The 16,753-nt window shown below is 34.4% G+C and overlaps 2 protein-coding genes across 7 annotated transcripts in view; both read left to right on the top strand.

Annotated features, from left to right (window-relative positions):
• Positions 1-6,112, top strand: part of LOC127880509 (uncharacterized) — a 207,025-nt gene extending 200,913 nt beyond the window's left edge. The window contains exons 4-5 of the transcript XR_008049556.1: positions 4,885-4,948; positions 5,680-6,112. The gene's annotated coding sequence lies outside the window, so the exon portion shown is untranslated. The remainder of the gene's footprint in view (positions 1-4,884; positions 4,949-5,679) is intronic.
• LOC127880500 (pleckstrin homology domain-containing family G member 7-like) overlaps positions 1-16,753 on the top strand; it is a 335,878-nt gene that overhangs the window by 124,999 nt on the left and 194,126 nt on the right. The window contains exon 1 of one of the 6 annotated variants that reach the window (XM_052427802.1): positions 3,935-4,093. The exons of the other annotated variants lie outside the window; for them this stretch is intronic. The gene's annotated coding sequence lies outside the window, so the exon portion shown is untranslated. Of the gene's footprint in view, positions 1-3,934; positions 4,094-16,753 lie in introns of those variants that run through there. 6 annotated transcript variants of the gene reach the window in all.

Raw genomic sequence — 16,753 nt, 5'->3', positions numbered from 1 at the left:
CCTCCTGAAAATTGTCAGAAAATGAACGTTTTTGCAGCATTTTTTGATGAAAAACATCTTTAAAAAACGCAAAATACAATAAACAACAATGTGTAATTTGAATTAATAATGATATAAGAACTTGAAATCATAAAAGCGCTTTTATTCCAAAACGGTCTAACACCAAATGTGGCTTAAGTGTAGCTCAGGATCAGCATGCACAGGCAGCATTGAAAAGCTATACTACCCTCAAATGTGCAAATAATGTATTTGTCTTTCTCTTGGTTGTGTTGCAAATAACTAATTTGTGGCATGAATGCCAAACTATGAGACTTGAAAATACATGTGTGCAGTTTGACCTAGATCTGGTATCCTCCACAAGGTCCAGAAGCAGGTGAAAATGCACTAACATGAGCAGATTTATTCTCAATTAAATTAGGGGCTTGCTTCCTGTGATCTGTTGAAAACACACACATTTTAAATTAATGAAACATGGATACAAATGTTTTGGATTTGTGCCTAATATGAAACAGAATTGGTCTGATCTAATTTATTAAGTCTAATATGTGCCATGCAGTAATGTTTGCGTGTTTTGCAAATTTTTAGTGTACACTTGTCATCTTTTATATCCAATGGAAAATAAAACTCTTTGATGGTATAATTTATTTCTAACACTTATTTCAAAAAGACCAGATATAGTTGATAATTGATTTTCATTTCTGATCTGTTGTGTCATGTTCATCATACAACAATCTAGGACATAAACTGGAATTAAATGGAAGTGTATTGTCATTTATTGCAGTTTGATTTGAATTTTGATGCTACAAGGCTTAATGTTATTTAAACTGAAATGTTTTATGAATAATTAAATATTTGCCAAGTGAGAGGTTTGGGCACCCGTAAATGGTTTATGCTATGCTTTGCGTTGACTGTTCCAGGGCCGTGACCCCAGTATTATTCACTGGTGTTAAGTTGTTCCCAAGAAGAACAACTTAGGTTAATAGTGGTGTTTTTAAATTCAGTGTGTAGGGTACTACTATTCACCATATCACACTCAACCTGCATCCCCGCGGAGAAAGAGTTCGCAGCACGGAAGAGTATAGTTTACAATCCCATTTTTGCATCATGAAAATAGTCCACTGTGTGTTACGTTGCAATTGCGTACAATCTCCCATATTATTACATATAACTGTGGTATTTATCATATTTAACATGTATGGATTGATGATAGGCGGATCTATATTGAGTTAAGAGTTTGACAGGTGGTAAGATGTTAATTTGTCACCTGCCTCTAAAAAAGAATATTTAATTATAATGATAAGAATGATCCCTGCTGATGCAAATTGGTTTCACTTTTGATTGTAACAAAGTGTACTTAAGGCTGAAATATATGTACACAAAATAAAATATAAAGTAATTGTTAAGTCATAAATTTAAGTGTACTCGTTTTGTCATTATCCAAATCATTGTCATTTGTTGAAATAAATCATATCATTTGGTTGAACAAGCAATATTGTAAAAAAAAATACTCAGTGCTGTATTAAATGTAGGAAATTGTGCGTTGAATCATGTGCCTTTATCGCTTCATATTAGTGGTTTACATCATGTAATAATGATGTTGAAGTCTGTAGTTACACTTTGGTGGTATTGGATTAAATATAAATGAAACTGTTGAAACTGAAAACAGAGGACTTTTGAAAATCATATGTATAACTATTGTTTGATAAATTTCCTTATTCATGTTTTTCATGCTTTAAAGCAAGCAGCTTTTGGAAAATATTTTAAATTAGAAAAGGTAGGTCATAAATTGCAATTTAAAAATATTATTACCTAAAACAATTGTTTAGGTGCATATTTTATAGTCGTTTAGTGCAAGTTTATTATCACATGCGAAGTAAATTTATTGGAAGGTTAATAAACAAGGTGTAAAAATGTGAAATAAAACCATAATTTTGGGGAAAAAAAGCACATTATAACATAACATTAAGGTGCTCTCATGATCATTGAAAGGTGTAATAGTGCACAATTAAAGGTACAGTGGCGCGTTATAAAGGCACTATAGCCAGGAGTTAATACCTTATAATTGTTATTAAAGGTATTTTAACTCTGAGTGAATATCTTGTTTAATTGTTACTTCATAAGAAAGCAAAGACACGGTTAAAGTACATGCACATAATTATATTCCTATTTTCATTATCTGGCTTCCCACACTTTGTTCCTTTATATTAGACCAGTTACCTCAAGGAATTTGTTTGTGCCAATAGGATGTGCACACAGTGCATGACTTAGTTGATTAATTTGATGGAAACATCCGATTTCTTTCCCTAATATAGACACAGATATTTTGCTGCTTATAAAAAGTAATACAATTAAAAAACAGGATTCAATGCAGGCTGCCGATCAGCAGGATAAGGTTAATGTTGATTGGATGTAAATTGGAATGTACTTATAAGTAGAAAATATTGGACAGATTTGCTCTGTATTGCAATTATTGCATTAACAGACACTGTTTAAATTATTGTTGATTATTGTCACATGGTGCTCACCTGATACTTGTGGGCTCTTTTTCCTATACAAAACCCTAAAGAACATGCAGTTTCCATAATTTGTACTAGCTTTTTTTTCTTTTCTTGTTAAAGCCTTAACAGTAAGAACAGTTTTAAGAATGTATACTAGTGTTTTTTATGTCCCCCTCCGAAGAAGAGGGGGTATATTGTTTTTGGCCTGTCACAAATTCTGTCATTGAATGTGTGTGTCTCAGTCTGTCCCAAAACTTTAATCTTAAACTTTAACTTTTGCAATATTGAAGATAGCAACTTGATATTTGGCAATCTCATGGAGCTGCACATGTTGAGTGGAGAAAGGTCAAGGTAATCCTTCAAGGTCAAAGGTCAAATATATGGGGGGGGCATAGTGTTTCACAAACACATCACTTGTTCTTTGTTGTTCAAGCTTCACAAGTTATAAATTGTTTCGACCTTTATAGTTTACCTTCCCATCGTGGTCACGCTGAGCCTGGTGTCAGGTGGTGTGCAGTGTGCCTTCTCAATGTTTTGCTGGTACGTTTCCACTCTAAAGGCCACATTTTTCATCCAATCGTAATAAAACTTTGTATAGAATGTTTATCTGGTCAATTACTGGTCATAATTGGGCCGAGTTCAAATCAGAATCATGTGCTTAAAAAACAAGGTTACCACTGGTCAAGTAATAGAAAAACCATGTCACCACTTTGGAGGCCACATTTTTGTCATCCAATCTTGATGAAACTTGGTCAAAATGTTTATCTAGACAATTTATAGTTTGAGTGTGAATCTGGGTCAAGTGCGTCCCAAAACTAGGTCACCAGGTCAAATTATTAACAAAACTTGAGAAAGCTTGCTTGGAATGTTTATCTTAACATTTTCTATCAGAGTTCGAACCTTGGTCATGTGTCTAAGAGCACTAGTTCACCAGTTCAAATCTTAGAAAAATATTCATACTACTTTAGAAACAATATTAATGACTCAGTCTTGATTATGCGGCGTCTCATCTGGGTCTACGCTCTTTGCCATGGCCTTTTTTCTAGACGCTAGGCATAAATGGGTTAAACAAGTGTTTCTACTATTGAAGTTGGAAAAGGTTGTGGCTTATATTTCATAATCTCTTTTAAGAAGTCACTAAGGTGTGAAAACTAGAACAGTGCTTTGGAAAAGGAACTTTTCAACCTATTTGTTAACATACAAAAAGAATCTGATATTTGTTTTCTGCTTGTATTTGATACAGATCTAAGTGTGAATGTCACCAAGTTTTGCTAACGTCAGCTAAGATTGACAGGCGTTGATTTCTATCTGTAATAGGAGATTGTCACTGTAATCTACTCAAAAGGAACAGGAAGGAGTCAAAAGTATTGATAGGAGCTTTGTAAACTTTTCTTATGCAACAATACTTATGTGACTATAAAAGGACCTTAGCATTTTGCTGTTGTCATTTGTGAGTTTTTTGCGGTATACTTAAATAACAGGAATTACTGAAGAACTTTAACTAATTAATGTACACTGTGCCTTTGTGTTTTTGTGTGGAAATAAAATTATAAAGACACTCATTGGATATTTATTAGGAATTAAAGAAATATTTAGTAAGTAGCTTTGTAGTGCATCATTTTGTTTTTATTTCATATAAACAATCCTGCTGAAAAAGGATTTGGCTTAGTTTTTAACCTATTTATTTTTGCTTGATTGCATTGAAAGCCTATATAGGGCTTATTTAAATGCTCACGAGTCCGTTTCCTGGGCAGAACCAGTACTTCATTTCTTTGGAGGAGGTCTAAAGAACTCTTCAACAGTGGAAATCATACCGGTGATCTCCCGATTGCTAGGTGGACGCCATATCCACTTCACTATGGCGACTGATTTGGCTTAAGCATGTGAAGTTTTTAAATAATTAAAATAAACAAAACATGACATGTGTGTTACCATCAATTTATCAATTTGTGAGTTCAATAATCATTTACAACAAAAAAAAAACAAGAAAAAGTAAAACACATCTTTTGGGTCATTATTACCGAACAGAAAATGTATAATATACTAGTAAAGTGGAAAGAAGACGGTCCACTGGCGAATGGGACAGCACTTATTCTTTCTCCAAACTTCACTTATTTGAATGAAAAATGTGTTGGCGTAAACTTGACCAATTTTAATGAAAGCCCACGCAAGGCAGCAACTTCAGGATGGTGGCCTTGAAATAATGGAACAATTAAGCCATTTACAACCTGCTATCAATGAATTTGATAGATTTTACCCAAATTACACTCCTTCGAAGAAGAGGGGGTATATTGTTTTGCTCATGTAAGTTTGACCGTCCGTCCACCAGATGGTTTCCGGATGATAACTCAAGAACGCTTAGGCCTAGGATCATGAAACTTCATAGGTACATTGATCATGACTGGCAGATGACCCCTATTGATTTTCAGGTCACTAGGTCAAAGATCAAGGTCACAGTGACTTGAAATACTAAAATGGTTTCCGGATGATAACTCTAGAACGCTTAGGCCTAGGATCATGAAACTTCATAGGTACATTGTCATTGATCATGACTGGCAGATGACCCCTATTGATTTTCAGGTCACTAGGTCAAAGGTCAAGGTCACAGTGACTCGAAATAGTAATATGGTTTTAGGATGATAACTCAAGAATGCTTAGGCCTAGGATCATGAAACTTCATAGGTAGATTGAACATGACTGGCAGATTACCCTTATTGATTTTCAGGTCACTAGGTCAAAGGTCAAGGTCACAGTGACTCAAAATAGTAAAATGGTTTCCGGATGATAACTCAAGAATGCTTACGCCTAGGATTATTAAACTTCATAGGTACATTGATCATGACTGGCAGATAACCCCTATTGATTTTCAGGTCACTAGGTCAAAAGTCAAGGTCACAGTGACTCAAAACAGTAAAATGGTTTCCGGATGATTACTCAAGAATGCTTACTACTAGGATCATGAAACTTCATAGGTACATTGATCATGGCTGGCAGATGACCCCTATTGATTTTCAGGTCACTAGGTCAAAGGTCAAGGTCACAGTGACTCGAAACAGTAAAATGGTTTGTGGATGATTACTCAAGAATGCTTACGCCTAGGATCATGAAACTTCATAGGAACATTGATCATGACTGGCAGATAACCTCTATTGATTTTCAGGTCACTAGGTCAAAGGTCAAGGTCACAGTGACTTGAAACAGTAAAATGGTTTCCGGATGATAACTCAAGAATGCTTACGCCTAGGATCATGAAACTTCATAGGTACATTGATAATGACTGGCAGATGACCTCTATTGATTTTCAGGTCACTAGGTCAAAGGTCAAGGTCACAGTGACTCGAAATAGTAAAATGGTTTCCGGATGATAACTCAAAAATGCTTACGCCTAGGATCATGAAACTTCATAGGTACATTGATCATTACTGGCAGATGACCCCTATTAATTTTCATGTCACTAGGTCAAAGGTCAAGGTCACAGTGACTCAAAACAGTAAAATGGTTTCCTGATGATAACTCAAGAATTATTAGGCCCAGGATCATGAAACTTCATAAGTACATTGATCATCACTGGCAGATGACCCCTATTGATTTTCAGGTCACTGGGTCAAAGGTCAAGGTCACAGTGACAAAAATCCTATTCACACATGGCTGCCACTACAACAGACAGCCCATATGGGGGGCATGCATGTTTTACTAACAGCCCTTGTTTAATCAGATGAAAATGTTTGTGGGTATAATGATATATGGACATCACATTTAGCAAATGCAAATCTCGAATGGATGAATCAGTTTAGTTTTAATCAAATGAAAATATTTGTTTACATAATGATCTAGATGCAAGATGCTCTATGCTGAGTGACTTTTTAATCCCAAATTTGAAGCTATAATGATCATGGCAGGTCCTTGAATTATTTAACATGGACCATGTAACTCTTCCCTCTGTGTAAGTTGTAATCCAATCTTCCCTTTAAGTTGAAACTTTAATACCTCACTGGTACTAGGGAGTGCGATAACAATACCTCTTCTCTTATTCTATTTTTTTCTCTTTTTTTGGGGGGAGGGGGGTATAGTTAAAGGAATCTGCAGAAAAGAAAACAACTTCATGGTTATGTTTGTGTTTGTGTCTCTGTTTGTTAAGGTATACAATAACAACATGGCAGATTTAACAGGTATTTAACTGCTTAGGTATTTTATTACAGTATTTTATTTTGGTTTTATGTTCTTTTTTACTTTATTGCACAATTTAATGTGATGAAGCTGTTGCAGTAACAACATTCCACACAAATCTTATCTAAAATATGTATGATGATAGAAACAGTGAGATGTTTAAGAATGGTACAGCACATATGGATGACTCTTTATCTATTTTCTCTCTTCAAGAACATGGAGACAACTTGTGATTATCCTCAGAAGCTTTACAGTCACCATGGCGATGGTTACCATAGAAACTTAAAATGGTGTCTTGTTAAGGGTTTATCACATAATCTCAGAGGTGGGCAGTTTTGTTAAGAGAATGCACTTGAAATTGTTTTCAGATTCAGTGAATGTAAACAAGGCAATGTTTGTTTTGTACCTAATTGCCGATGCTTTAATCAATGATTCTATAAACATCATGTGTTTATCCTTTCATTTTGTATTTCCTTCAGTATGGTTATGATTGATAATAAGTGTTTGTTTGTTTATAGATAAACACTTAACACATCACCAGTCCTGTTCATCCATTTTTTTTGTATGGTTGAAATTGGTTCCGTGTAAATCAATTGTCAAGCAATGGAAATCTAAGCATATTTGTTGCCAGAATGTTTAACTACGGTTTGTATGACTGCTTTCTGTGCATGTGTATGTTTTTGACTCTGAGTTTGTGGGTGGATTCACTGCCTGATATTGTTATCCCCACGCTTTTTGAAAAGCGTGGGGATATTGTGGTTATTTCCGCTGACTCTGTCCGTCCGTCCTGGCCACTATCTCCTCCTACACTATTGGCACTAGAACTTTGAAACTTACACACATGATAGCTATTAGCATATGTGTGACAGTGCACTATTTGGAATTTTGATCTGACCCCTGGGTCAAAAGTTATGGGGGTTGGGCTGGGGCCGGGTCAGAGATTTTCACTCTTTTTTTATGTTATTTTACATGAACTTCTTCATTTCTACACCGATTTACTTCAAATTTATACTGAACATCTTTTATGACATAACCAACCCTGGGGCGCCTCCTGGGTCAAACATGTGGCATGGGGATACGCATCGGCCTGATCTGCCGCGCCATTCTAGTTCAAACTGTAACTTCATCATTCCTAAGGGTATTTTGTAGGAGTTTCTTCAAATGTTTGCATGTACATATGGCATTTGTGCTAATTAAAGACCAATGCAGTGATTTTTTTTCCTTCTTTATAAAGTACCGGTAAACAGCACTTTCTCAATTAGGAAAAAAATAGACATTTCCCTTTTGCTGTCAAAAATATACCAAAATTGAAGGTTTTCCATAATTAAAAAAAAAAGAATTTCAATTTTTTTTTTAATGCAACATTTAATTAGTTTCCCTATGCAGCTCTATGGCTTGAACCTAAGTATATATAATATTGACAACTTGACAGCATTTAGTTACCAATTTTAAAGTATTTGGAAGCAAAAAATCAAAGACACCAATTTCTCAATATGAAGACTTCAGAACATGAATTTTCCCTATTTCAGGGTTTTTCATGCACATTTTTCCCAATTGGGCTGGTACAGGTACTACCCAATTGGGCAAATACTAAAAAGCCAAGGACACTTGTGAGCATACAAATGCTTGTTGTAGGAATTTCTAAATATACTTTCACAGTTTGGCATTGGCAACTGAATGAAATTAATACTTATGTCCCAAGACAAGTATTTCCTAAGGTCGCCGTGATGTAATGGATATGGTGTCCGCCTTGCGACCGGGAGGTCACAGGTTCGATCCCCACCGTGGGAGCGTTCTTTAGATCTCCCCCAAAGACACCAAGTACTGGTTCTAGGCCCAGGAAACGGACTCGAGAGCGTTTATATAAGCCTAAGGCTTTCGACGCAATCGAGCTAAAATAAATAGGTTTAAACTAAACTAAGACAAGTATGTCAAGGATCCACGCAACCCACATTCACTCAAAAATGATATGCTTCTTGATAAAGCATGGGAGATGAGGTTGTAAGAACTTCCTGCTCATGAATAATTATTGAAAAATCTTTCTGGTTCTGTGTCCAATTCTGCACAGAAATTCAACCAATATAACGCCCCATTATTTAAACATTTACATGCAGGTGGGTTTGGCTTTGTTAAATGTTACATATTTGTTGTTGCTTTTTTCATGATTAATTTTTAAAAATAAATAATGGTTACTTGCGCTCCATTGGTCATTGGTTCTGGTACTACACTTAAATGAACCCTGGGTACTCTTTAGTATACTTAAATGAACCCTGGGTATGAAATATATTCTGAAAACATACCCAGGCAATTCAAACCCTAAATTGGTAGTTGTCTGCTTTTTTTCCAATCACTTTTGTTCATAATTATGTCAATATTCTGTAAAATAGCCTATATAAGCGAAACTTCTACTCAAAAAAGCATGTTGAGTCAGATTTTGTTCAAAGAGAATTTTGTTTCGTATAATTCCGTAGAGTGTTTTACAACTTTAATTTTTGGGAGATAATACAACTTGGGTACAGTCTTAATTTGCCGGGACTACATGTTAGTATATAATATTTTCTGCACCCGGGATGCATTTAAGTATACTTGAGAGTTCCTGGGGTACATGTTTACATATCTTTATATCGTTTATTCGCTTTGCTATAATTTCATCATAATTCATGACGACAATTTTTTTTTTTGAAATTCTCCCATGGTATACAATGTGTTTGGGAGGTTCCGCGATGAGGTCAAGGAGATCAAATGTTAAATATTCGATACAACAGTTTGTCCGGAATGTTAATTTAGGCATTTTGTAAGAAAATGCATGAAATATAATCACATACATTAAAGACCGGGCACGAGTTGTCATATACCATATTTTATTAAACTAGTTCAGGAATTTTGTTAGTAAGCGAGCCTTTGGCGAGCGTACTGAATGAATTTCCTGGACGAGTTCTATAAAATATGGTATGACATGACAACAAGTGTCAGATCTTTTTTTATCACATCCTTTTAAATGAGCAAATTATATAAATATTTACGCAAATATAATGATTAATCCCGAATGTTGTTTACATTTCGTGACGTCATTTTACGTTGCAACGTCATTTTAGCAAAATAACAAAATGCGATTGGTCAATAAATGCAAACTAAGCCAATGAAAACGCTTAAAAATGTTGTATTACACATGTGTAATAAAACAAAATATGTAATGGTTGTATTACATGGAAAACAGGGTATAGCATGTGATAAAAATTCATATGTAAAATAATTTAGTTTGTCATCTTCTTTGATTATGTTACAGTATGCAGTTTATGCACTTTTATCATTTTAATACCTGCTCATAAGTTTTCTCCAAACAGTTTGTTGGCAAATTTCACATTTTGTTTCAAGGTAATGCGTTGTTAATTTATTCTTTTAATTAAAATGTTGATACTTATTTTTAATAGATTTTGAACTAAATGAACAAGTTAATGTGTTATTAATTTAGTCTTTTATTTAAAATGTTGATATTTATTTTTAATAGATTTTGAACTAAATGAACAAGTTAATGTGTTATTAATTTAGTCTTTTAATTAAAATGTTGATATTTATTTTTAATAGATTGTGAACTAAATGAACAAGCTAATGAGTTGTTAATTAAGTCTTTTTATCTTTCTCATGGAGCTGCACATTTTGAGTGGTGAAAGGTCAAGGTCATCCTTCAAGGTCAAAGGTCAAATATATGGCTTCAAAGCGGCGCAATAGGGGGCTTTGTGTTTCACAAACACAGCTCTTGTTTATATATAGATTTAGAACTAAATTAAACCACAACAATCTTTGTCTTTTGCAGGGAAGTCCGAAACTGCTTTAATATAGTGACAATAATTATCTGTTTAGTAATTCAGATGTTGTCCTCAAGAATTGTCAATTTTGCCAATTAATACACGGTGCATCTTTCAAGATGATGTAAAAGTGCATTTAAGATCACTTTTGGACAATTATGAGAACACTATTGCGTGCTGCACTTTTCAAAGGGTAGTTATAATAATCTTTTATGACAGACACAACAGATCGTCCTGTGTTGTTGAAATCTGGTCATTATTTCTCCATTACTTGATATTACTTCCGATACTGTTTTCACGAGATTTGTTAGGAATGGCATTTTGTGTCTTTGGTTCATAAGTTTTCGAATACATCAGCGGGAACATTTAATTCAGCACTTAAGGAGTTTATTTTTGTATCTATTTCTGGATTATGGAAATAGTGGTTGAGATTCTCTTACATTCAAAACAAGTGCATAGAGAGAGCATCAAAGAGGGTTTTGCTTCATCTCCATTATATATATTCAAATATTTAGGGGTTTTCTTGTAGCCATACCATTTTGTTACATAATAATATGCCTGCTGCTTATGGATGAAGTGCGTTTTGTGGCATTGTTAAGTGTTGTTTGTTCTTTAATGTATATACTTTTGTGGCATTATTCAGGTTTGTTTGTCCTTCAATGGATATACTTTTGTGCCATTGTTAAGTGTTGTTTATCCTTAAATGGATAGAATATGGAGTCACAGTTCTGAGGGCTGTTTTTCGAAAATTAATGGATACAATTTGGTGTCAAGGTTAAGTGTTGTAATTGCCCTTTAATGGATACAATTTTGTGTCAATTTAAAGTGTTTTGTATCCTTTGAATTATTATCATTTTTGTGAATATTAAATCTTGTGTGACAATTGTTGGATAGAATTTTGAGTCAATGTTAAATGTTATTAAGCATGTCCAATGTTGATATAATTTTTAGTCAATTGATGGGTCCAATGTTGATATAATTTTTAGTCAATTGATGGGTCGATGTTAATTGAAGTGTGTTCATTGATGATGGATATACATGTATATGTGTGTCTACTTTATAATGTTGAGTTTCATTATTGAATGTGTAAGGTCAAGGACTGGTGTTTTATAGTAAAAATAGAAAAATTGCTTTGGCTTGATATATTGAGAACGAGTCGAGCCGTAATGATGCAAGCATAAATGCATTGTTCAAGAACTTAATTGTGTTTGCATTTGGCGCAAATTAGGTCAAGATCAACAGTCAAGGTCAATCTTTTTAATTTTAGAAAAATAGTTTCCAATCAAAATCAATGTATTTTTTTCTTATAGGATAGTTTTCAAATTAGAAAAGTATTAAATAGCCAACCTTTTATGCAAATAGTTTTGTTTACATAGAACTGTCAAGCTCACAAAGTTAGAAAAGAACAAGAAATGTCAAGCACAGAGCTCTTGTTCTTTGGGCGAGGTTAAGTGTACGTTTTATTAAAATTTCAGGCAGACATAACACTTTGTGAAAAGGTACAAAAGAAAAAATATTTATTGTTGTCCCCTACCGGTTTCACCGAAGGGGACTTATGGTTTTCGCTCTGTGCGTCTGTGAGTCTGTCTGTCTGTCTGTCTGTCTGTCTGTCTTTCACACTTTTTTGGATCCTGTGATAACTTTAAAAGTTCTTCATATTTTTTCATGAAACTTGAAACATGGATAGATGGCAATATTGACATTATGCACGTCATTTCATTTTGTTCCTACGTAAAATATTCTGGTTGCTATGGCAACATATAGACTAGAAATATTTCTGAAAATGGTGGTTTTCTGGATCCTTCGTTAACTTCAAAAGTTCTTCATATTTTTTCATGAAACTTGAAACATGGATAGATGGCAAAATGGACATTATGCACGTCATTTCATTTTGTTACTATGTCAAAAATTCTGGTAGCCATAAAAGAAACAAATATATTTAAAAACTCTGACAATGCTGTAATTTCTGACAATGGTGGAGCTGATAGGGGACATAATATTGCTTGGCAATAGTCTTGTTTATTTTGTTTTGACATTTGTTTTAGGTTTCAGCATTCAACACTTGCATTCATTTATTTATCATTGTTAAAATCACCATCATGCTAATATTCTGATGTTTTATTACATGAGGCACTTCCTCCAATATCGTTCCCTGCTAGACAAGTTCTTGTATTTCTGGTATCATATTATCTCTCGATTGGACAGTTATATTTGACACTACATTGATGCTTGTCACTTGCTATAAACAACAAGCAGGAGTTTATCATTTCTTAGATCATTAAGGTATTACTATGTTGCAAATGGACATCTTGGGACATGTGTCAACTTTTATGCTCCCTGAAAATTTCGGGGAGCATATAGTTGCCAGTTCCTTACTTCCTTCCGTCACACATTTGTTACAGTTTCTCAAAGTGCCTTCAATATTTTACCGATCTCTTACATATATGCAGAGCCCTCAATCCATTTTAGGGGAAGCGGGTTGCTACCCTCATGAGGGGGAATTTTCACGGCTTTTCCTTTTTTGGGGGATTTTTTTTACTTACTCTCTCATTATTACATTTGTACATGTTTGCACTATATTCATTTCTTTTTTCATAATTAAGTATGTTTGACAAGATTAAATTGAAATAGAATTGAGATATAATATTCATGAAACACATCTTTAAAAAAAAAAAATAATAAATCAGGGGTAATTTTTCCTCCCAAAAGGGGAAAAAAGTATACGTTTAAGGTGGGGGATTGCGGCCAAAATTCGGCCGCAGATTTGATAGATTGAGAGCCCTTATTTGGCATGTAGGTACCTTGCATAAGCCTCTATCTTCTGATGAGGTTTGAGGTCACTGGGGTCAAGGTCACTGAGGCTAACAATAGATTTTCTCAAGGTCAAACAAGGGGAGCATCCATCGTTTTCAACGATACTTGTTTAGAAAATTCTTAAAAAAATAAACCTCACTTAACCATTATTGCATGACATGTATTGTAAGATATCATACAAAAATAAGTGTGTATCATTTTAACCAGATTTTTTGATGTCATGTATAGATTACATTGATATTGTCTCTAGGGGAAATACTGCCACGAAAATAGTATGTCTGAAAGAAGCTTATCTTAATGGGAATTGGCATGGTTAGAATGCCACTGTTGATCCTTGCATAATCATGGTAACTTATATTGCTCAAAAGAGCATATCTATGGGTTTCATAGTTTTCATTGGTAAATGTTTATTTTCTGTTGATATTGGCAATAACCTTGGCAATGTAAACGTTTTAAGCTTGGTATTTAAAAAAAGAAAAATTTCTCATGCACCAAACTTATTTTTTGTAAAGGGATAGATATATAATATATAGCTTGAACTGTTGGTTAATAGCTGCAATGTTATAGAAAATATTTTGTAAATACTGTCTTTATCCTAAAAAACGCTCCCGCCCTAATAAACGCGCCCCTATCGTATAATAAAATGAAGGAGTGATCAAAATAATAGCGCCCCCATTTCTCGGCTGCTAAGGGGTAAAGTAATTGCATTTTATTGAAGGAAATTTTTTTTATCAACAAGGTAATTGGCAAGAACCTTATAGATATAAAACTTTAATAATAATAATAATAACATATATATTTGGAACAGATTGACGTAAGAAATAAACTCAAACATGACGCGATTTTATTATTGTATCATTGTTTTCAGTTTTAAATGTCAAATTCATGTTACATTTTTTTTTACACCGTGCCTTTAAAATACGGATCTACCCAGGTTGTTCAATATGCGGTACACTGGGCCGAGGCTATCGTAACTATAAAGCTTCACTTATTAACACTGTTCATATCTCGGCCATGCGTACTGTTACAGCTCTCACTACGGTCATATTGACAACGGCCCTTTCATTTCGCATGATAATAGGGTGTAGTATTCTTATAACAGGGTTCCCAGCCAACCTGGAAATCAGGGAAAACCTGGAAAAAGACTCACTTTTTCCAGGCAGGGAAAAGTCAGGGAATTTGGGAAAAGTTCCTGAAATCAGGGAAAAATCAGGGAATTTTGTTTGGTCAGACTTTCCCCGACGTTCTCTTAGTACTGTTGTTCCTGTTACTGTTTAAAAATGTTGAATTACGTAACAATATGTTCCAATTATTGTTGCAAAACAAACATTAAATGAAAATTAATGAAAAGGCAAGGAAAGGATGGCTGTTAGGGAAGATGGGAGGCCTTGGCTTTAAAATTACATAAAAAAATACATGTTATTGGCTGCAACTGCTATTGAGGCTAGAGTTGTTTGATCTTCTGTTTAACGGGAGCGCCGTATCCAATTTTCGGAAAAGTGAAATAAAAATAAAACAGAAAAAAATAATTTTATTTTTATTTTTTCCTCCGTATCCAAAAAAAAAGGGGTCTTAAAAAAAAGTTATTGAAAGAGAAATGTTTTATCTTATCATGCATATAAATTTTATTTCACTATTATTTGATAATGTTAACTACCCCTGCGAAATGTTGTTCTGCAGTTCACGAATAATTCGTGAACAGTTCATGAACTGTTCGTGAACTGAGTTCATGAATTGTTCACGAATAGTTCGTGAACAGAAAATGAGCCACGTCTGTGAAAAGTTCTTGAAATTTTAGTTCATGAACTGTTCATGAACACTAATGGCATGAAGTGTTCATGAAATATTCTTGAAACCTAATGGCATGAAGTGTTCATGAACTATTCTTGAACCCGTGTGGCATGAAGTGTTCATGAACTATTCTTGAACCATTATGGCATGAAATGTTCATGAACTATTCATGAACATCAATGGCATGAAGTGTTCTTGAACAGTTCATGAACAACACAATTCTTGAAAAATTCTTCAGGGTTTTGCTGTTCACGAACAGTTCATGAACATTTTCCTTCTATTTTTCAATGGCTCATTTTCTGTTCACGAACTGTAAGTGAATAGTTCATGAACCATAGTTCTTCAAGAGTTCATGAACTGAGGTGGCATGAAGTGTTCATGAACTATTCATGAACAAGAATTTGTCAATTTATGCAAAGGTTATCATAAGTGTTACTAAAGCTCAACAAACAGGTCAGGGTAAGAAGAAACAAGTCTTGTATTAGCACTTAACATATTGATAGCAACATATAACAATAATTTAAATATAACACTAATAACTGAGATACAAGTCGTTTGATAATACTCTTTAAATTTCATAATACAACTTTGCACTGTACAGTACAGCCAAAGCGGCACAAACATAATCCGCGGCTACGCCACGGCCAGATTATTAGTCCGCGGCGGCCGAATCGTGTGTTCATGCGGCGTATCGCCGTGGCACTCGGCATCGATCCGCGCAACGAAGCCGAGTCTGTATTAACCACGCGTACTTTCGCGGAGTAAATCCGCCGCATACGTACGCGGCGGATCGAGTGTAAAGATATCCACCTACATGTACATACCTGTATGTGTAGCGTAGAATTAATTACGCGCAACTGTTTATGATTCGTTTGATTATCATTATTAAATTTTTAATCCGAAACACACTTCCGAATTTTAATGCTAACGCGTCCTTTGGCAAATTCTAGCGTCAAATAAACAGTGCTAAAATATCCTTTGTTTCATAAAAAGCGCGCGAAAATTATGCAGACATGTAGAACGTCGTTTGGAAAGTTTGGGTGTATTTTGTGTTGTGTAAATACATGAACATCACGTCAGGCGTAAATCGCGTGTTCAGTGGAGAAAAAAAACGCCCCAATTAGACGTTATTTCATCATCTCTATAAATAGTAACAAATGCCAAAATGTATTTGATACATAAGGAAATATCGAGAATGTTTGTGTATCGTAAATATTTACCAGCATTTGCTTTAAAACTGGAATATACGGGATTATCGGGTAATTAGTAGCGATATTTACTGTATAATATGAACAAAATAAAACGTGTTTATATACGCATATTCAAACAATAGTTATAATAAGCTGAAAATTAACAAAACTACAAATACGTCGTCACCGTCTTGATTATTGATGTGGCTTCAAACTGCTAATTTTCTCAGCTAAAATATATTAGCGGAATCAACATGCAATTAATTTATAAATCCACCATATGCTGGAGCCTTGACCACTTGTATGTGCGAAAAACATAATTACGTGACCTTGTTTATGTGTGAAATACATACGCTACGGGCGGGAAACAAACTTAATAATTGGCCAGACACATTAACTATGCTTACATGTATATGCTAATACAATCCGCGCACAATAAATTTATTATGATTTTAATTATTATTATAATTGTTCTTTCAAAATTTGT

This window comes from Dreissena polymorpha, chromosome 5, assembly GCF_020536995.1.
Source record: "Dreissena polymorpha isolate Duluth1 chromosome 5, UMN_Dpol_1.0, whole genome shotgun sequence".
In the NCBI taxonomy this organism is placed as follows: domain Eukaryota; kingdom Metazoa; phylum Mollusca; class Bivalvia; order Myida; family Dreissenidae; genus Dreissena; species Dreissena polymorpha.
This window is presented reverse-complemented; position numbering and strand designations above follow the sequence as displayed.